At 44.3% G+C, this 21419-nt stretch overlaps 1 protein-coding gene and 1 non-coding gene across 3 annotated transcripts in view; both read right to left on the bottom strand.

Moving 5' to 3' along the window:
• The window catches only part of RNF216 (ring finger protein 216), a 116261-nt gene extending 96696 nt beyond the window's left edge, over positions 1-19565 (bottom strand). For both annotated transcript variants that reach the window (XM_050966553.1, XM_050966554.1), the window contains exon 1: positions 19458-19565. The gene's annotated coding sequence lies outside the window, so the exon portion shown is untranslated. The remainder of the gene's footprint in view (positions 1-19457) is intronic.
• On the bottom strand, positions 3784-3890 carry LOC127058680 (U6 spliceosomal RNA). Its single transcript, XR_007776429.1, has one exon. It is a non-coding gene; the product is annotated as a U6 spliceosomal RNA (small nuclear RNA).
• Positions 19566-21419: the final 1854 nt, after the last annotated feature.

Here is a 21419-nt window from a genome sequence, read left to right as displayed (position 1 = left end):
CAGGAGTCTCATTTGTCATGCGTACCCTCAAGTTTCACCTCACTTAATTCCTTGCTTACAAAATCAGACATAAAAATACAAAAAAGTGTCACAGCACACTAGTACTGAAAAATTGCTCACTTTCTCATTTTTGCCATATATTTATAAAATAAATCAATTGGAAAATCAATACTGTATTTACATTTCAGCATACAGTGCTGTATAAACAAGTCATTGTCTGTAGTGACTTCGCTAGTGCTTTTTATGTAGCCTGTTGTAAAACTAGGCAAATATCTAGGTGAGCTGGTGTACCCCCAGAAGACCTCTGTGTACCCTAGTTGAGAAGCACTGCCATAGAGTCTAAGTTATGTGATCACACATGGTGGGGCAAGGAGGTGGTGGTGGGCTGGTGCCTTTGTTTTGTTTTATTGCTTGTTTGTTTGTTTTTTTAAAAACCACAAGTCTGGAATACCTTGCTTTGAAGAGTTCAAACTTATCACAGGAGAAGTTTGTGATGTTTAGACACATTTAATTAAGATGACACAGAAGTTAACACCTGAAAGAGAGAACCTATAAAAGTATAAATTAGAACAGCTCTTCTGCACGTGAACCACCCAAGACACTTTAGTCTCTAGGTGCTTTGAAAGTCACATGTGCCTACTCCCATCATGCACCAGTACAAAGAGATGCTACCCCCGCCCCTTAAAACCCCATCACCAGAGTGAATAGAAGATGGCACACTGCAAGTTTGTTTTTTTTTTTACATACTAGACAATAGCGTGGTTATCACACCATCTAACAACTCCTGTCCTTCCCATTCCCAGTTCCCCAAACTCCAACTTCAAATACATATGTTTTAATATGAGCTCAGAGCCCAAAGTTTAGTCCTTTAGGTAAAAACAGTTCCTTTTTGATGTAAGAGCTGATTGCTCACTGTGAGGATGGAAAGGGGATCTATATTACAGGCATGAAGTATGCACTCTTACGGAGGGCAGAAGGAACACAGTTGAGAACTTGCTATACAAAGACCCTATCTGCCAGTCATTTGAAAAGTGGTACATGTCAGTCCCCAGGATTCTACTTTACTACTGCAGACGCAGTTAACGACAGTAGCCACAGAAAGAGGAAGGAAACAGTTAAAAGTATATCCAAGCAACAAGCCACCTTTAGCACCTGCATAAGAAATACAGAGGCAAAACAAAGAATGAACTTCACAAAATCTAAAGCACATATTGAATCTCAGCACTACAGACTCCGCTAACTCCCAGCTAGGAAAACAAGCCTTAGCTACAGGGCAGTGCGCAAACACACAGCTGCAGAGCCCATGACTGCAGACAAATAAGCATGATTGAGAGTTGAAAGCAGTGTTTTCAGATCAGTAGAGCAAAGATCTTGCTCAATACAAATTTAACAGCACCGGCAGTATGATTCAATGCTCTAGGAAAATAGAGCAGTTTTTCCTCAATGGCACACTCCACCACACCCAGACCCACTGCACCAGGCAGAACATCCCAGTTTAAGTAACTGAGCCCAATATCAAATAAAAAAAAGTTAATGGTTCTCTTTGCGACATGCAAGAGTTAATGTTGCACACAGGGAATAATTAATAACCTACTGAGAAGAAGGACTCTGACTAACTGTTGGCACTACCAGGGGAGGAAAATATCCCTTACTATGACTTATCTTTTTAACAAAGACAGTATTGTGTCACTCTGTAGACAGGGCCTAAAATTAACCAGTCCCTGGGCTGCCAGTTGTTATTAATTAGTATAAATATTCTCCTGTTTAAGGTTTTGTCTACATTACAAGTTGCTTCATTTCAGCTTGCACTGCTGCAACTGATTAAAGCAAGTTGCAAGAATGTAGTGCATCCATACTAGCTACAGAGGCACACAGTGTAAACAGGCCCTGCACAGTATTCCCTGCTAGCAATGCAGGGCCTGTGGATTGTTGCAATTACCCAACCTTGGCTGCTTTCAGAGCCTGCATGCAGCTAACAGGTAAGTGGCTAGTCAGGTGACAGCCAGTGCTCAGTCAAAACTGTCACCAAAAGGTGGGCAACAGCATTTTGGGGTTGCACAGGGAGGACTAATTGCACCATTAGCATTTGCTATCTACACGAAAACTGCAAAAGAGCCCCCAGTGGCACTGCAGTGAGTACTCCATGTCACAGGCTATGTCCAGACTACCCGCCGTATCGGTGGGTTAAAATTGATTGCTCGGGGATCGATATATCGCGTCTCATCTAGACGCGATATATCGATCCCCGAGCGTGCTTATATCGATTCCGGAACTCCATCAACCCCAACGGAGTTGCGGAATCGACAGGGAGAGCCGCGAACATCGATCCCGCGCGGTGAGGGTGAGTAATCCGATCTTAGATATTCAACTTCAGCTACGTTATTCACGTAGCTGAAGTTGCGTATCTAAGATCGATTTCCCCCCGTAGTGTGGACCAGCCCACAGTAATCAGTTTTGCTCACAGGAAGAGCAAGCGACCACAAGCACCTGTGTGGTGTTTTACAGGTATGCTAGGGGTTGCAACAGTATTGGCAATATGCTTTAGTGCAGAAGAGCTTTCAGAAAACTTCTCCTCCCAACCCCCATCCAAAATCGGTCAACAACAACTTAGTGAGTCTTGTTCCTACCTCCGCAACATGATACGTCTTGCTGGGAACTAAAACACTGGGGTCTAGATCAGAAAGTTACTGCTCAAGGCAAAAAAACTAAAAACAAGGATTTTATTCTCCATAACAGCTCAGTTTCACCGAGAGGGAAAACTCTTCCAATTATCTCACAAGAAAAAAAACACAAAACACTTGGAGTGGACAAGTTTTTAACATCCTGAGGAGTAACAGCAAGCAGATACACAGACAGATCATATCTCAAGCAAATTTAAAGGAGACAAACCTGCCCTCCCCTACAGTAGAATGATACCTGCACATACATCCAGAAAATGAAGGAGCTTTGCCATCCATTACATTTTTTTTCATTCTGAATTTCACTGCCATGTACCATGAAAACAATTTCACAAGTAAAGGCCAGACTCAATGCAGTGCCAACTTTTTCCATCTTACCACTTTTCTTTTCACGAACGGCAGTGATCAAAAAGCCAAAGGTGAATCACTCTAAGAAGGTAAAACCAGACTTTCACCCAGAACAAGACGTTCATTAATATCCTAATAAGCAGGTTCTTGAAATGACCCAAGCATGGATGGACAAGTTCCACCAAGCGGCATGAATAAGAAATTGATGAGTTTGTAGTGCCAGGCTGGCAATAATTCGATAGGCAACAAAGATCAAACCACCCTACAGTTTTACACTGAATGAAGACTGTCTTTCACTACATGAAGAGTAAGAAAATGAGCAAAACACCATGAAAAAAAGTTACATTAAACCCTCGTTTGCAGGACTTTAGTTACAAGGGAAGTATAAAGCTACTTGTAACCAGACTAATCATGACCACCACCACAATTACAATATAGTCCATTTAAAGGATACTAACAAGAGGATTAAACCTGTGCAAAAAAATACACAGAAATATGGCAGCCAAACTATTCTGTCCCTGTACTCCCACCAACACAAGAGAAGATTGAACTGGGATTTATATTTCACTCCTTTTATGCTAATAACCTTTGAGAGGATGATGCACAACTTGTACCACGATTTTGCAGCCTCTGTGAGCAGCTTACAGTATATTAAAGGAACACCATAAACAAACAGAAAATGGAATATCACTGAAGCTCCCCAATACTTCTTACATAACCAAGATGAGATTAAAGAGTTATTTCTCTCTGTTTGTTTGTTTACTCTGTCTATTTGACGAATTTGCGTGTCATCCTTGCACAGTAGCCATGCTAATCTTCTCTGTATCGTTCCAATTTCAGTATATGTGCTGCCAAAGCAAGCACAGTAATGCCTGTCAAGCCCATTTCACTGTATAGTCAGCATCCACTACTGTGGATAGGTCTTTCACACTAAAATAAGAGAGACAAAAAAACATTAATAGAACAGTGTGACTGTAAAACCACAAAGACTGGTAGGGCACTTAAACAGGTGTAGTACCTAAAACTACTTTTAATTTTTTATACCGATTAGACCTCGAGTTGGCAGTGTCCCTCTACTTACTCCTAGACTCATAGGTGTACTTTCCAGTCATGATCCATGCCTAAGGACCTCATGATCTGCAAAGCTTTCTGCTGTTCCAATTACAGCTAAGAGCTGAAGAAGCTACTGTAGTGTTCTGAGTATGCTGAGATCATTGATTACTAGAACTCGAGGACTGTCAAAAATCCTTATGAAAAATACCATGAATTTGCCATGGTGACTTACGTTGAATTTTAAAAAAAAATGGAAATTCCAATGATTACAACACAAAAAAAATCCTGCATGCAAGGGACAGACTCAAAGTGCCCTCCCCAAGCACTTCTCTGCCTCCCCCTGCTTGTGTTGGGATGGATATGCTCAGATGGCACAAGAATTTAGAGGAGAACTCTGCTTAGTTATTTTTTATAAAAGTTGTCTTTAAAAGTGTAATTTATGCAGTTTGGAGCTCAATGCTGCTTGGACAGATGTTTCTAGACCTTTTCATGTTCTGGCTCTAGCACAAGGCTGCAGTGTTTGGGTTGCAAATGCTGCAGGGGAAGATAGGGAATGTTGAAATCTTAAGTGTTCTGAAGAGACACCAAGTTCCCCACACAACAATTTGAGCCTAAGCTACCCAACAATATAGCTCCCTTATATCAACAGAAAAGTGTCAGTTCCCACTTCTTCCCTGCAGGCAGCTAGCTTGCTTTCTGTTGTAAAGCTAGTTGAATTTTTGGCTGGATTTCAAACTGTAAAAACAAAAAGAAGCTACTTAAATAATGCATGAATTGTGACTAAACACAAAAGAGGCATGATTCACACTATAAGACAGAACAGCAGCCCTTAAACAAACAAAAAATAAAACATGACGTGTTAAACTAGCTTGTCTTAACGTTTTATGGATTTGACTGAAGACCTTGGGGCTCTATAGGTGAAGGACGCCTGGAATTACTTCCCAAGAAAGGGAGAAAAATTCATAGGCAGGAATTGTAGACCAGGCATCTCAGAGAGGTAATTAAGAAAAAGCAGAAAGCCTACAGGGAATGGAAGATGGGAGTGATCAGCAAGGAAAGCTACCTTATTGCAGTCAGAACATGTAGGGATAAAGTTAAAAACGCTAAAAGCCATGTAGAGTTTTCCCTTGCAAAGGGAATTAAAACCAATATTAAAAAAAGGTTCTATAGCCATCTAAATAAGAAAACAAAGAAAGAAGAAGTGGGACCGCTAAATACAGAGGATGGAGTGGAGGTTACAGATAATCTAGGCATGGCCCAATATAAACAAATACTTTGCCTCAGTCTTTGATGAGGAGCTTAGGGATAATGGTAGGATGACAAACAGGAATGAGGATATGGAGATAGATATTACCACATTCGAGGTAGAAGCCAAACTCAAACAGCTTAATGGGACGAAATCAGAGCCCAGATAATCTTCATCCAAGAATATTAAAGGAACTGGCATATGAAATTGCAAGCCCATTAGCAAGAATATTTAATGAATCTGTAAACTCAGGGCTTGTACCGTATGACTAGAGAATTGCTAACATAGTTCCTGTCTATAAGAAAGGGGAAAAAAAGGATCTGGGCAACTACAGGCCTGTCAGTTTGACATCTGTAGTATGCAAGGTCTTGGAAAAAATTTTGAAAGAAAAAGTAGTCAAGGACATTGAGGTCAATAGTAACTGGGACAAACTACAACATGGTTTTACAAAAGGTAGATCGTGCCAAACCAACCTGATCTCCTTCTTTGAGAAAGTAACAGATTTTTTAGACAAAGGAAATGCAGTGGATCTAATTTACCTCAATTTCAGTATGGCACGTGATACAGTTCCACATGGGGAATTATTAGCTAAATTGGAAAAATGGGGATCAATATGAAAACTGGAAGGTGGGTAAAGGTAAGGTGAAAAAAGCTAATGCGGTTTTGGGATGCATCAGGCAAGGTATTGTCAGTAGAGATAAGGAGGGGTTAGTACCATTATACAAGGCACTGATGAGACCTCTCATCTGGAATACTGCGTGTAGTTCTGGTTTCCCATGTTTAAGAAGGATGAATTCAAACTGGAACAGGTTCAAAGAAGGGCTACTAGGATGATCCGAGGAATGGAAAACCTGTCATATGAAAGGGGACTAAAGAGCTTGGCTTGTTTAGCCTAACCAAAAGAAGGCTGAGGGGAGATATGATTGCTCTCTACAAGGAATAAATACCAGGGAAGGAGAGGAATTATTTAAGCTCACTACCAAGAACACAAGAACAAACGGATATAAACTGGCTATCAGGAAGTTTAGACCTGAAATTAGATGAAGGTTTCTAACCATCAGAGGAGTGAAGTGGGCAAAAGACATATCTGGCTTCAAGACTAAGCTTGATAAGTTTATGGAGGGGATGGTATGATGGGATAGCCTAATTTTGGCAATTAATTCATCTTTGACTACTAGCGGTAAAATATGCCCAATGGCTTGTGATGGGATGGGAACTGAGTTACTAATAATACTGAGAATTATTTCCTGGGTGCTGGCTGGCGAGTCTTGCCCACATGCTCGGGGTTTAACTGATCACCATATTTGGAGTCGGGAAGGAATTTTCCTCCAGGGCAGATTGGCAAAAGCCCTGGGGATTTTTCACCTTCCTCTGCAGTCTGGGGTATGGGTCACTTTCTGGAAGGTTCTCTGCACCATGAAGTCTTTAAACCATGATTTGAGGACTTTAATGGTTCAGAAACAGGTTTGATACAGGAGTGGGTGGGTGAGATTCTGTGGCCTACATTGTGCAGAAGGTCAGACTAGATGATCATAATTGTCCCTTCTGACTTAAAGTCTATGATTCTATGACCTATCCTCAAACAAAGGCTTTCCAAACAAGCTAAGTCAAATCAGCCTAATGCCCTAGCGGTGAGGTTCTGTATTGTCATGTTACTCCAGCCAGCTGAAGAGGAGAGTGCTATGCCGGAAAAGCAGTATGCTCAGCTCCAAGGATGAGGGAACCTTGGTCACTCAGCCCATAATGCCAAAGCGAGCCCTGGCTAGAGAGATGGTCACTGCAATTTGAGGCCTTGTTTTTGTTTGAGAGTAAAGTGAAGAACCCCAAAGTTTTGCAAGTGAAGGGGTAACTCAGCATTAAGATACTGTACGGAACATTAATCTGCAACAGTGATTCTCAACCATTGGCCTAATCAGCACACAGCTGCAGCGCATGTGACAGTCTCATGGCCATATAGGAAGTATATATTTTGCGGCCCACAAAAAATACCACAGAACTGCATATGCGGCCCACAATGGTAAATAAGTTGAGAATCACTGCCCTGTGCACTCCAGAAGAGAATTTTAACTTGCAACTTCCTTGCCTGAGATAGAGCAATAGACTCTCAACCATTCAAACCCTTTGGACCACACCAAATACGTTGGGATAATCAAAAAAGTCAGGCTGGCAGTCCACTAGAGGGATGGTTCAGTTATGAGAAATACAACTGTACTGGAATATAGGAGTAACACACACATACACACGTGTACGTACGTAGGTGGTGCAAATGGCTCCTGAAACAGCTCACAACTCATCTTTCAATCAGTTGTTTTAAGAAGCTATTTTGTCCTGAGGGTGGGGACCAAAGGAACGCCATGTAAAACCAGGTGATCTGCTGTTTCAACAAATTCCATTACAACAGCCATCAGTTTTTTTTCCCCTAGTTTTCACTCTTGCAGATTAGCTGTGAACCTTCACATTTAGTGACTTCTAATGAAATGAAGAGAGGCAGACAGCCTCTCTTCCTGATTCAGAGGAACACAATTAACTGGAAGTTACTTTAAAACTCATTCTTTGAAACTTGACTAGGCTTCAGGTGCCACACCTGCCTATCAGTGCCACAGTCAACTTCTTATTTGACATTGCTTTCTTGTTTTTAACACATTTCTCTCTTCCTCATTGTGCAATAGGCCCACACAAAGAGCACGAGAAACTGACTAGCTGGCTACAGAGGGGACACAATGAGACTACCAGTATATAACGTACTAAAATACACAAAGTAAAAATAGTGCAGAGTATTTCCTCTTATGTGTCTTATCAGTTTCAGGAATCTTCAGTGTTACTTGTAAGAAGAATATGCACAAAAATCCAGCCATAAATGTGATTTTTAAACTATTTAACACTTTGGATGCACATCTTCAAAAGCCTTTAAGGCTGCTTGGCCAGCTTCCAGCCTAAGCTCTTAAGGGGGAGCGAGAGACATAGGAAAGAGTCCAGGGCTGCTGGCTGGACCAACCCCACCCAACATGCTGCAGCCAGGAGCAAGAATAGCTATTTGAACAAGAGCATGAAGTGATGCAGGCAGCTGGCAAACTGTTGTCAAGAATCAGGGCTACAAGCAGCAGCTCATGGAAACTGCAAGGGAGAGATCAGACCCAAACCAACAAGTGCAGGCCAGAATCTCTGAGCCACTTTAAGCTGACAGCAGCAGACAAGGGAGGCAGGGAAACTTGTTGTAATAAAGTGAACTTAAGGGCTTCTCATGTTATTCCAAATGTAGAGCTGCTGAGCAGAGAACAAACCCAGTGGACTGAAGAACCCAGGAGAGAGAACACCGAGCAGCACTCAGGAAGATCTGATTTAGACATGGATCCATCTATTATGCACTAACCAGGGAGTGTCAGTAAGGACAAACAGAGAAGGGGAGTGCATGTTATGTTATGATTGGAATTACTACAAACAGTTTCACTGTCAAAGAGCTGGAGTCGGTGAGCATACCCGACTCTTCACTAACAGGAACAGTTTGAAATGAGGTAGAAGGCATGACTATGCATGGCTCAGTAACAATGATCTTTTATTGCAGCAGCTGGCCTGCTTATCTTGGGGGAGAGAGAGTTTCAGGGGTCAATTTGTACAGTAATTTTTAAAAGAGGGTTCAGTGAAAGCTGTTTGTAGGACAAGCAAATGTTCCCCTGAAGCATCTGAGACCCAAACATTCCAGTATTAAAGACCTCTGTGTGAAAATGACAATTGATTTTCATTGTTTTTGTCTTGCATTCCTTACAGCACAACCAAAGGGGGCACAGGTAAGTAAACAGGATTTTAAATGATTTAACAACTTAAGAAATGTTGTTAATCACACAGTAGAGCAGTTAGTTTACAACATATGATTTAAGTTGGCAGTGACCCTTTAAAAATCAGTTGCATGCTAATATGGTTATACGGTACTCTTTTCTAAAACATGCAAACCAAAATTGTAGTTAGTTAATTGTTGCAAGAGTTGTTAGCAACCGTAGTATCTACCATAGTGCATTCATAAACTTTTCTACTAGCAGGGATGCAGAACTACTACTCCATAATGCATGTTATGCTATCTTTACATTGTACAAGTCAGAACAGTATCTAGGCTTCAAGTACAGGTGTTTTAAGCTTCTGTATAATTGTGGTAAGCTATAGCAAACCATTTGCTGGGGTGGAGGCTGGGTCTTCCAGACCATCTCTGAGTGAGATGGTCCAAGGTCTGGTTACATAAAGGTCTCACACCTGTGGGGGGTCTGGCAGAAATAGATTTAAAGTGCAACCTCTACATTTAAGCAATTAACTGTCTGCTACTTTTACCATCTTTGCTGGATCATTCTAGTTTTGTCATCCTCCCTCTGACACAACACATATCTGTGTGTTTGTGCATGGCTGGGGCCACTGGGATCTCGATGGAGAGGCTCTTCTGGCTCCCGTGGGGAAGATGGGGCAGCCAGGCAGCACTCCTCCATTTAAGGATCTCTCTTCATTGCAGAGTTAACACAGGTCTAGTTCAGGTGCAAGTGGCCAAATTACAAAGCTATACTGAAGCATTCCCATTTAATAGCTTCCACACTGGTGCTGCACTCACCCATGTGAGGCACTGGGATTTCTGAAGGCATATCCCATAGTTCTTCACACTGCAGCAAGTGAGCCACTCAAATTCTTTTCCAGTGAATTGTAAGAGAACTTGTCTTTCCTTCTGGGAACCTGGGGGAATTATGGGCAGGTGCTGGAGGATTATTACTACTTTTAATGCAGGCTAAACCATGAAACTATAAAATGGGCTGGTTACCAGCCCAAGTGCTTGCAGCACACTGGCTTTTTACCCAGGAAGGGCCAGCTAGCTCAGGTGTAAAATACCACTATCAACTGAGATTTTTTTGTGCGCGCGGATGGTCTGATTACAGGCAACACCTGAGTAAGAGCCTAAGTTAACTCTGCAATGAAGACAAGCCTTTAAGTATCTAGTGACCTAAAGATAACCTTGTATTTCACACTGTACTGATATTTGGAGGAGAAGTACACACAAATGATGTGCTGTACCTAAAAAGTTGGTCAGAGGTAATCTTGTTGGAATAGCAATCTAAGGCCATGGCTACACTAGCACCTTACAGCGCTGCAACTTTGGCGCTCAGGGGTGTGAAAAAAATACCCCCCTGGGCGCTGCAAGATACAACGCTGTAAAGCCTCAGTGTAAACAGCGCCGCAGTGCTGCAAGCTACACCTGTAGAGGATGTGGAGTACACACAGCGCTGGGAGAGCTCTCTCCCAGCACTGGCGCTGCGAGCACACTTGCGCGGCAGCGCTTTGAAGTTTCAAGCGTAGCCATAGCCTGAATGTATTAGTGTTCATTCAAGCGCTTAGGATTCCTAATTATTAGATACTCACAAGAACGGATTGTGAGGCCTCTTTTTGGCAAGTGTGTTTTGTTTTATTGTGCAATGGTCCTTCTGTTCTCTGCCTTCAACGCATCTCTTCTCAGAAGAAGCCATGATTGCATGTTCTCATAAGCAGAGAGAACAGCTGGCAGGCAGGATTCCGGCAGCGCCTGGACCAGCTTCAGCCCTGTCACATGAGAGAGGCCAGTTCGGGGGGTGGGGAGTGGGGTATTTGATTTTTTTTGATTAGCATGTGTCCAGATATATGAATACACGTGCTTTCAGGTAAGAAGACGACATAGGATTTCATATCGTTACTCAGAACTGAAATAAGGATAACTAGCTAGTGGCCCATCTCAGAAGTGTTCTCAGAAAAGCATAGTGTAAAATACAGGTCTCTCTGCTTTATGTACTCTACCACTAATTAAAAAGCCCATAAAGACAAAATGAATTCTCTGCTGACAGGCTAAAATGCTTTGAAGGCAGGCATTGCACATCTGTGTTTCAGTTCTACAGATGACATTTAGACCACCAGTTTAGAATCCAGCAGTTTCATCTAGTCAAAAATAAATGCTCTGCAAATATAAGGGTCACTATGGATGAAGCTAAGAAGGTTTGGCTGCAGCCTGTGCAAATTTGGTTTGGACAAATTATTTCTTTTGCCTTTGTTTTTGAACCCCACACCTCTCAGTCTCTCACACATATGAAATGCCAAATGGAATATGTTTTCATCTAGTAAAGTGCAAAAATACTGCAAGGGGATTTAAAGTTGTACTTCATTAAACAGCTTAGTACCTGTATGGATCAGTGAGCAGAGCCACAAATAAAAACAAAATCTGTTGAGTGCTCTGTTGATGTGGTAAGACTACATTCTAATAATTGCAAGCCTGCTTATACTACAACTGAACGAAAGGGATACCCATTACTACACAGTTTAGCTTGACCCACTACACTACAATTCCAACGTATGCTGTAGATGGGACTTTAACCGTGTTCTGTAGCAGAGCTAAAAACCTATGAATCTTGCCAGTTTCCCTCATCTGCTGCTGAAAACCCTACAAGCAGCAGCAGAATAGAAAAATCTTATGCAGCTGCAGGTTCTCTGTGTAGGGGGGGGAAAAAGGGAAGGGAATATTTATTTTTCTCCCTTTCAGTTACACAGCTGCAGCTGCCTCTTCTTCTCCCTCCCACCTCCCCCCCCGCCCAAAAAAAAAAAATTGCAGGAGTCCTTTGAAACAACAGAAGACTGAGGTTGACAACTCTCTGGTCAGCTTCCCTGCTCTCCTACATGTAGGTGTGAACATTAGAGTTTGTCAGTTTCACTCAGGTAGCCAGCTTAACCCACTTCACCACCAGGGAAAGTTTTGTCTTAGAGCCTGGGTAAATGCATGTTTTCAAATCCTGGTTCAGTGTTAGTCTTCATGTACCTTATTAAGCAAAAGTGACCTGCAAGAAGCACTGGAAAGCTGTTGTTATTTTTCTCTCACATCAAAACCAAAAGCGAATCAGTTCTTAGGAATGTTACCTAGTGGCAAAGTTCAATGTCCAGCTCTGCAATGATTTTTTGATGCCTTAGGGAAGCCACAACCTGTGTCTCACTTGCCTCTGACTGAGAAATGGGAACAATACTGGCCACCTCTCCGTACTGAGAATTTGTTAGTGTTTATAAAGCACTTTCAGGTCCTCGAATAGCAGGTGCTATAAAAACAGACTAGGGGCTTGGCTACACGGGAGAGTTGCAGCACTGGTGGTGGGTTTACAGCGCTGCAACTTAGTAACTGTCCACACCTGCAAGGCACATCCAGCGCTGCAACTCCCTGGCTGCAGCGCTGGCTGTACACCTGGTCTGCTTGGGGTGTAACGATTGCAGCGCTGGTGATGCAGCGCTGCTCATCAAGTGTGGCCACCAAAAGCGCTGTTATTGGCCTCTAGGGTATTAGGAGGTATCCCAGAATTCCTGTCCACAACAAATCGGAAGAATGGCTGAACTCCGAGCTTCCTGGAGCTACTTATCTAAAAAACAAACACAGCTGCTCTTTGCTCCAGCGAGTGAGCAGAGGCAGAGGAATTGCTTTGGAATGTTCACAGCTGTTTGCTTGAGGAGAGAGGGGAGTCCGTGCTGAGCAGCTGCTTATGTGGTCTGAAGGCTATTTAGGAGTGCATAATTTGCATTTAGTGAGTAAGAGAGGGGTGGGGGAAGGGCTCGAAACTTTTAAAATGATTGAAGGTTGGCGCTGTGTATTTTCCAGTCCTTAGAACTTGCAAGGCAGGGAGCTGAGAACAGTGTCAGCTCCAAAAATCCACTCTCTCTGTCTCCCCCACTCTCCCTGTCACACTCCACCCCATCCCCTTTTTGAAAAGCACGTTGCAGCCACTTGAACGCTGGGATAGCTGCCCATAATGCACCACTCCCAACAGCGCTGAAAATGCAGCCATACTGCAGCGCTGGTAGCTGTCAGTGTGGCCACACTGCAGTGCTTTCCCTACACAGCTGTATGAAGACAGCTGTAACTCCCAGCGCTGTACAACTGTAAGTGGAGCCACACCCTAGGTTTACTGGAAGTCACTTTACAGCAAAGTTTCTTATCACATGTGATTCAAAGAATGAATGGAATCTATAGTAGGTAGAAGTGTTTCTGAATGATAGTGCACAGAAGCATCAAGTCAGACCTCTACAGTCCTTTGTTAAAAGCTTATTAAAACAAATGTTAATTCACCAAAAACCTGTTTTGGACTACAGTTGCTCAGCCAACCTACAGAAGTGAGAAGTTGGTGTGAATGAGAATGAGTAATACAGTGCCTGTCTTCAGAAACCAACTTAAAGTGTCATACATCACAACGATCTTCAGAGCCCAAGCAGCTGGCTACACCTTTGACTTATCACCTTTCTTACAGTTCAGGTTATAAATAATGACAATGACAAACCGTAAAAACTGTCTTAACATGACTGACAAGCATCATGGACATTGAAATGTCAGATTTTCATGAAGACAGAGGCCAGAACCCATGCTCAATTTACATTTCCTCTGGCTGAGCAGTGCAATTAGAGAACTCTTAAAGAGAATAACCCAGCTGAACCGTTGTAGTAGTAGCTCTGCCACCCCCCATTAACCACCTCTCATTCTCACAACCACCTTCAAGTGCCTCTCTGAAGACTGACCCGGTATGACAGCTGTCTGAAGCTAGTTATCTTGGCAGGAGACAGAAACAGACATAGGAGCATCATGCCTCAGTGTAATTGGTTACTTACTCCCTAAATTCAAAACTTTCTCCATTTAAATGGGCATTGATAATGCCTCTTGCATGCGGAAACAAGAGTTGTTAGTGTGTCAACAGCACAGAAAACAGCCTAGGAGAGGGAACCCTGACAGGTACAAATATTAACTGTCCTTTAAAAATAGTTAACATTCAGTGCAGCAAACACACTGAACTTTTCATAACTGGAATGGGTTAGAAACTTGGGCTGATCACTATCAAGTCTTCAGGATCAGTACGCCTTTCTAGGCATTGGACCAGAACCAGCTATCAGTCTAAGAGCAATGCAAGAGTTCCAACAACTGAAAACAAGGTAATTTCAGCTCCACATCTGTGACTCAGATCCACGTAAAGCATTCCATATTCTCTATGCTGCAATACTTCAGGAAACATGGCAAGTTATGGATAACCTGAACATATTAACTGTACATTTCTTTGCTCATCAGTTTCAGCCAGCTGCTTAACATTTTACTGTAGTCCTCAGTTGAGTTAGTTTTTCAAACTAGTATTACAGATAGATAATTGTCATCAGGAGACAGCTGACCCAATGAATTATGTCTGCACTGAAGCCTATCAGAACTATCATGTCAATACATAACTAAAGCTTGATCACATGAGCTAACAGATAAATAGCTTCCCAAATAAGTTGTATATTCCATGGCTTCTACTGCCCATGTTCTTACTGTAAATAGCAAGGGATCTATCAGTCTGTATAACTCCCATTTACAGTAACTGAAGTTATGTGTAGCAACTTCAGAATACACAACCCACCCCTCCCCACAATCAAAAGGCCATTAGTTTAGTGAATGCCCATCTTTGTTAGTTGCCTGGAGGAGAAAGTCTAACATGATTTCACAACACAAGTCCACTTTTCTGACTTATCATTTAAGCCAAAACTTAAAAGGTTTCCAGATGGAGTCCACATGCAACACATTTCTGACTGGAGAAATATTAGCACAGTTCCAAGTCCCCTGAAAAGAATGCAGCCTACTGCAAGCACTGAAACCCATTAGTGTACAAGAGTTAGCCTGCACTATTACACTGAAAGCCACTCAAAATGTCAAGCGTATTTTTCTAGATGCACATTTCAAACTAATGAATGGGAGTTTCTTCTAGACTCTGAAAACACCAACAAGGCCTTACTTCCTCTCTACTTTGGTGTTTGTGTGTTTATTCTTATTAATCAGCTACTAGCCACTTCGCAACACTTCCTGTCTCCTTTCAGTTGTTTCTCTAACTCATCCTTCAATATCAGTTATTTTAACCCTAATACAAGTCATCTACTTTTGCCACTTAGAGACTATTATAATGTACAGTGTATGTCCACCTACAAGACAGTGCTAAACATGAGACTATCGGCCATGTCTGTCAGACACCATTCTAGCACCCACCCCATTTCCAAAGAAGACACAGCATCAGCCTGCCGTGGAATTTATAGCACCGAAAGAGTTTCTGAAATATAAGTAAGGGTATGTCCACACTACCTGCCAGATGGGCAGGCAGCAATCGATCCAGCGGGGTTGATTTAACATGTCTAATCTAGACACGATAAATCAATCCCTGAGCACTCTCCCACCAACTCCTGTACTCCACCGCCAGACTGGGGAGTGGCAGCAGTCAACTCACAGCAGGGAAGAGCTCGCAGCTACGTTATTCATGTAGCTGAAGTTGTGTAACTTAGATCAATTCCCTCCCCACCCCAGGGTAGACCAAGGCTAAGATGGAAAGCAAGTGACAGGCTTTGTGTTCATAAGCACCTAGCACAAAGGAACCCTAGTCATGGATGACAACCAAGGCGTTACAATAAATAAATAGTAATAATGCCCTGTTGTAAGCGATAATATATCCCACCCCTCCTCACCCCCCCACCCACTTTTAAAAGCAGCCACTTGCACTCATTTATTTAGCTGTATAACAGCGATCAGCTTGACCAAAAATCATGTATCACTCACAAAAAAGACTTTAAATAATGCTTTGCATCAACAGCGGAGGGCAGCATCACTACACAGTATGGACTGAACCAAGCCATTAAAGTTCTTCCACTGAAAATGGGTCAGAATCTTTTGCCAAGTGTTTGTAACCTCCTGCTGAGCAGAAAGGCTTGTCAATACCTAGTCTCATTATTAAGGCTAAGATTTTGTCATGGGTAGTTTTATAAATGGCACAGACAGGACGCAGGCAATGAACAATAAACAACAGAAGTCTGAGCCCTGCCATGCGTGGGGCTGACAGCCTGAACTCTGTCATGTGTGGGGCTGAAGCCAGAGAAGTCATGGAGATCTGTTAGTCACAGAATCCATGACCAAATCATATCCTTACTCATTATGCAGACACCCAGCAAATAAAATCCATTAAGATGTTTATTACGTAATACGGAAAGGTCCACTGAAGTAAGCAGGATTTTGCACAGCACCAGTACTACAGATGGAATTTTTACATTGACTATAGTATTGCAGGGGTAACATCTTTAAAGTTGGCCCTGCAGTTTTGCTATTGCCACAGAATAAGGATCCTGCCCTGCAGCTAGTACCCCTCCCCTTCCTTCCCCACATGGCACTATACAACTGTTTAAGAGCAGCAGCCAAAGATTTGAGTCAGGGGATATCCATTCTGTTCCCACACAGCTACTGAAGATTCCAGGGGACAAAAGGGAAAGTACAGACATCAGTTCCTCCAAAAGCAGAGTGAGGCATAAGAGATAGCCTTCTAGGCAGGGGTCTAAGATATATCTTGTTGCTCTCTCTAGCCATTGAGGCCCATCTTCTCTCAGAGAGCTATGACTAGGACCATACCAAATTCTTAGCCCATTCTAGTCATTTTCACAATCATAGGATTTTAAAAATAGTAAGTTTCATTATTTCAGCTCTTTAAATCTGAAATTTCACGGTGTTGTAATTGTAGGGGCCCTGATATAGAAAGGAGTTGTGGGCGGGTTGCAACGTTATTGTAGCAGGGTTGCAGTACTGCTACCCTTACTTTTGTGTTGCTGCAGGTGTCAGCACTGACTTCAGAGCTGGGCAGCTGGAGAGTGGCGGTGGATGCTGGCTGGGAGCCCAGCTCTGAATGCAGAGCCACCGTCAGTAGCAGCACAGAAGTAAGGATGGCGTGGTATGGTACGGCCACCCTTACTTCTGCACTGCTGCTGGCATGGCGCGGCCTCCAGAGCTGGGTGCCTGGCCAACAGCCACCACTCTCCGGCCACCCAACTCTAAAGGCAGTGCAAAAGTAAGGGTGGCGATACCGCGACCCCTCTAAAATAACCTTGTGACACTCCCCCCCCCAACTCCCTTTTGGGGCAGGACCTCCAATTTGAGAAACTCTGGTCTCCCCTGTGACATCTGTTTTGTATAGGGTAAAAGCACACAAAAGACCAGCTTTCATGGGGAAAGACCAGCTTTCACGGTCTATGACGTGTTTGCCATGGCTGTGAATTTGGTAGGGCCCTGGCTATGACTGTCAAGCTTCTACACACTGCAGTGTCTGAGGAAGGGTAGGAACCACTCAACAGTGGACACTTAAAGAACCAAGACTCTAAGATGGGGAAAGAGTGAAGAAACACATGAAAACAGAGGCAAATTGCTTCATTTTGGCATGAAGATCATCAGCTTCTTTCAGTTATCAAGCTAACTATCGCAGCTATTTGGATCAGAGAAGAAACATTCAGAAACATGACCACCACCTACTTGAAAGAGTCCAGGTGAAAGACAGCAATAAATTAAATCATAGCCCTGTAGTATTTCATGCTTACTTCTAGTAAAGAATGTGAGTGTGGATGAACATACCTTTTGGTTTCTTTACATAAAATGAGAAGTATCAGATTGACGAGTAAGACACAAAACTTTATTTAAAAAGTTGAAATTTCACCCAGTTTTGACAAACAATACAAAAGCTGAAGAGAAAAATGGACTGTTTACTTTTCTGTACTGTAGGCAGATCTATTTTAAGATTTATAAAAAAAATAGATAGGAGCTAATCTACATCTAGTCTCAGCACATGCCACTTTTCAGACATTTACTGGATACAAGTGAAGAGAGACAGTCATTAAGGTGGGGGGTTTCAAAAGGCACAAGTGACAGGTAAGTGCCCAAACTGTCATTAGCATTTTTGCAAAATCTGCTGCAGAACTCCTAGGAAAGATGTCTCACAGTAGAAAAGCTGGCAAACCTACACTACTGCTTTCCAGAAACACCAAGTGTCTTCAGTGCTGTACCAACACAAGAGGTATGATCCTGAAAAGCTTACACTCTAAAAAAGGCAGTGTTATAATATACCAGATTAAATATTCCGTAATGTAGATGCATTTTTGAAAACAGTTCTCCCTCATTCCTGCTGGAAATCAGTTATAAGTCTATTTCCAATTTTCACTGCTTTAGGTACCAACTAAAGAAGGGTCTGACTTTAAAATACAAAGCTTCAAGTTACCTTGGGAGTGTGACTCTCTTTTGAAACCTTGACCTTGCCCACAATCATTTGTCTACAAGAGGTGTAGTTCCAATGGTAGCAACTGTAGAAAAGTTAGCACAGGCCAAACACAATCATATTCACCATGGCATCATCGATTACCATGTGGCAGAGCTGCTTGTCTCTCATACCACTTGGCACTTCACTTCCACAACCGCTCTCTCACTCATGGAGCTAGCATTTGAACCAATGGCTCCCTTTAAATAAGAGCCGCAAGGAGCAGTCAGGTTTTGTGGTTCGAAATATAAGCTCCTGCAACCCCCAAGCTTCCTACTCAGCCCGAAGCGTCGGTTCCACAACAGGAAATGAGGCAGAAGGGGAGGCGAATTTCGGTCACTCCCGTGAGCTGTTCCAGGCCCGGGCCTGGCGCGCTGCTCTAGTGGTTCCGAAGGTAAACACGCAGCACGGCCTAGGCGAGGCGAGGCTGGGCAAAGCGGCCCATGGCCAGAGGGGCTCCTGGCTCGGTTCGTGCCGCCGGCGGGTTACAGCGGCCAAGTCACAGATCGGAGGCGCTGAAGGAAATTCGCCTCCGCGACTGTAGCCAGAGCAGCGTCTCGGGGCTCCGGGCTTGGAGGCGAACGAGCGGGTCCTGTCCGCGCTGAGGGGCATCGCGTCTATTACCGAGGCGCTACACCGCAGGAGGCGGCTGCCCGCCGCGGGCCGGGCTAGGAAGGCTGTGACCCCCCCAAGCCGGGCTCGGGGCAGGAGCTGCTCCTCCCGCAGCCGCTGGCAGCTCCGGCCCCGGAGACGCAAACACCGCCGCGGTCACTTCGCCCTGCCGCACGCCAGTGGCACGGGCCCCGCCGGGGGACAGCGCCTCCTGCCCCCGCCCCCGCCCCCGCCCCCGGGCGGGACTTGCCCAAGGTCACAGTGCCGGGCATGGAACCCGGGCCGCGGCCACCGCCACCTCGCTCCCTGCCCTGCTCTGCTCTGGGCCCAGCCCTGGCGCCTTCCCGGAGCTGGGGAGGGGGTGACGGGGGGAGGGCGGAGGGGAGCCCGGCCGGGGCCAGGCCCTGCCCAGCGGCGGGGGGTACTCACCAGCCCTGGCCGCTCCGCCTCCCCCTGGGCCGCTCCGTCCGACCCTCACCTCCCCCGACCCCCGCTTCATTTAGCCGCCGCGGCCAGGCAGGCTCCTTGCCTCCTTCCGGCCCGCACTGCGCCTGCGCCGGCTGGACGCGACGCGCCACGTGACCCCGCCTCCCCCGACCATAGAGAGGAAAGGACAGGACGCGAGGAGGGGCCCGTCTCCGGGAGCGCACCATAGAGATGGCTCGGGCTGGTCCTCCCGCACCTCCCCTATCTGCGGGGCCCGGGATGGATTTTGGGGGGAGGGATTCAGAGCCGGGCTGGGAAAGGAGTGGGGGGGGGGGGAAGAGCCACACCCCAGTACAGCCCTGGGGGCCCAGCGTGAGGGGGAACTGGGGCTGGAGAACAGAGCCCCCACCCTGGCAGAGCAGAGCCCCAGCTGACGGGCCATCCTGGGGTGAAGCAGGAGCACGGGGCGAGGACAGAGCTGGAGCCTGGATGGCTGAGTCCATGTAGCCAGGGGATGCAGGGGCAGGCCGGCCTCATGGCTTCGATCTGGCCAGCGGTGATCAGGCCAGCAGAGCCATAATAAGGCTGACCCAGCCCACGGAATGGTCTTCAAATGTACCATAAATTTCCTCTTAGTAATGGGCCAGGGCGACTGCAAGATCCAGATATACCCACCTGAGATACAAGGACAGAAACATTCACAGTAACACTCGGGGTGCTCAAGGCCCTGACTCACTTCATCCTCAAAGTTGTATCTAGCCCTCATGCCCTGGCAGCCCTTTGAGTTTCACCGCCACTGAACAGAGGTTCAGTTCCTGGTTGAATGCAGGTTATTGCTGGGTGCCAGTCCTTTGTCTCAGCCACCCAGACCTGTCATAACTATCTGAGGGGCTGTTCCCTTTGAGACACTGGACTGGCTAGAAGTGATCATATCTACTCCTATGAAAACAATACAAACGTTAATATAACTACTGTATTATAGTAGTGTGTGCTTACGGAAACAGTACAATACAGGGGCAAATCACAGTGACTTTAAAACAACTGAAGATGGTGATCTTATGTCAGGTAACAAAGATCAAAGAAAATAAAACTAAAATAAAAAAGGAGCAATCAGTTTCTAGGAGGTCAATACACTAGTGAAATAATACAGTTCTGTTCCATTCCATCCTCTGGGCTCTATTCTTCCTCCCCCGCATCTCATTCCCTTCCCAGAGTGAGCTTGAGCAAGTTACTCCACCGCTCGGTACCTCCATCTTTTAATCTGTAAAAGGGATTAATACTGACCACTATAAAACGCTTTGCAATTTACTGAGGAAAAGTGCTATATAAGGGCTAGTCATTATTACATATAAACCGTGAAAATTCATAGCAAATGGCATTGCTACAATAAAGTAAAAAACAACAGTAACTAGCAGGTAACCTTTGACTCCATAAGCTGAAGGTGATTCTGAATTAGCTTTCTAGTTCTCTAGCTATTTATGTTGCTCACATCACTACGTTTTCTGAATGACTCATATTGAACCTAATATAAATAACGGACTCAATTAAGATGACAAAAAGAACCTGTTCTACAGATTTCTTACCTGTAGAAGAAATAAACCTAAGCCCATAGACCCTGCTATAGAGAAGCATTTTGTATTTACATATAAACAAAACAAAAAATGCTGGTTATAAGGCAACCACTGTGCAACTCCCATCAAATAAAAAACTGCCACCTACTGGGCTTTAATAAAAGGACTATGATAAAATTGTCAGCACCCTCATGAACGCTTCTATTACAGCCTTTCCTACAACTCTTGGAGGCTGGAAAAGTCTGATCTACGTGTCCAGGACATTTGAAGGGGTCTCTGAACTGCTAATGTGCAACAAAGCACGCGCAACCAGCAAAAAAACAAGTCATGCCTTGTCATGGTTCCTGATTTCCTATAAGTTAGTCATGCCACCAATAGACAAAAATGGTTTCAA

Source organism: Gopherus flavomarginatus, chromosome 9 (assembly GCF_025201925.1).
Source record: "Gopherus flavomarginatus isolate rGopFla2 chromosome 9, rGopFla2.mat.asm, whole genome shotgun sequence".
Taxonomy (NCBI): Eukaryota; Metazoa; Chordata; order Testudines; family Testudinidae; genus Gopherus; species Gopherus flavomarginatus.
Note: the sequence above shows the minus strand (reverse complement) of the source record. Positions and strands in the feature narration are given on the sequence as shown.